This window comes from Tupaia chinensis, unplaced genomic scaffold (genome assembly GCF_000334495.1).
Source record: "Tupaia chinensis unplaced genomic scaffold, TupChi_1.0 Scaffold000679_1, whole genome shotgun sequence".
Lineage (NCBI taxonomy): Eukaryota > Metazoa > Chordata > Mammalia > Scandentia > Tupaiidae > Tupaia > Tupaia belangeri.
In genome coordinates this window covers 79,972-80,740 of record NW_006160203.1, presented here as the reverse complement: position 1 = coordinate 80,740, position 769 = coordinate 79,972, and positions in this window count along the sequence as shown.

Here is a 769-nt window from a genome sequence, read left to right as displayed (position 1 = left end):
ACACCTCACTGATAAGGACATACATAGACTGAAAGTGAAGGGCTGAAAAAAGAGATTTGATGAAAATGAAAATCAAAAAAGATGGGAGTAACAATACTGGTGTCAGGCAAAATAGACTTTAAGATGAAAGATGTGGGAACAGCAGATAGGTAATTTTTACATCATTGGATTACCAGTCAACCATGATTTGAGTCCTGGCCCTGGTAATCTAAACTCACACCGGATGAGTTTACGTACATACCCCAAATCCCTAGAGGAGAATAGAGGAGAATGGATTGTTGAGTGGCCATCCCCCCAGGGAGTGATTTTTTTTTCACTTTCTGTCTCTCTGTCTTTCTCGTGAGCCCAAAAGCCCTATGGCAAAAATCTCTCTCAAAAATGAAAGATATAAGAAGAGACAAAGTATGACATTTTATAGTACTAAAAGGATTTGCTCACCAAGAAGATATAACACTTAGATAACTATGTACCCAATACTGGAACACCTAAATATATCAAAGAGAGAATATTAGATCTTAAGGGAGAAAGAGACTGCAACACAATTGTAGGGGCTGTCAATGCCCCACTGACTCCTCTGGAAAGATCATCTAGACAAAAATAAACAACAAAAAAATACAAGATCTAAAGGATACCATGCATGAAATGAATTTGACAGACACCTACAGAATATTTCATCCAACTACCACAAAATATACATGTTTTCACCCCCTTACATGCAACATTTTTTTTCATCTGTTTTGATGAGAGGTTTTTTTTTTTTTTTTTTTTT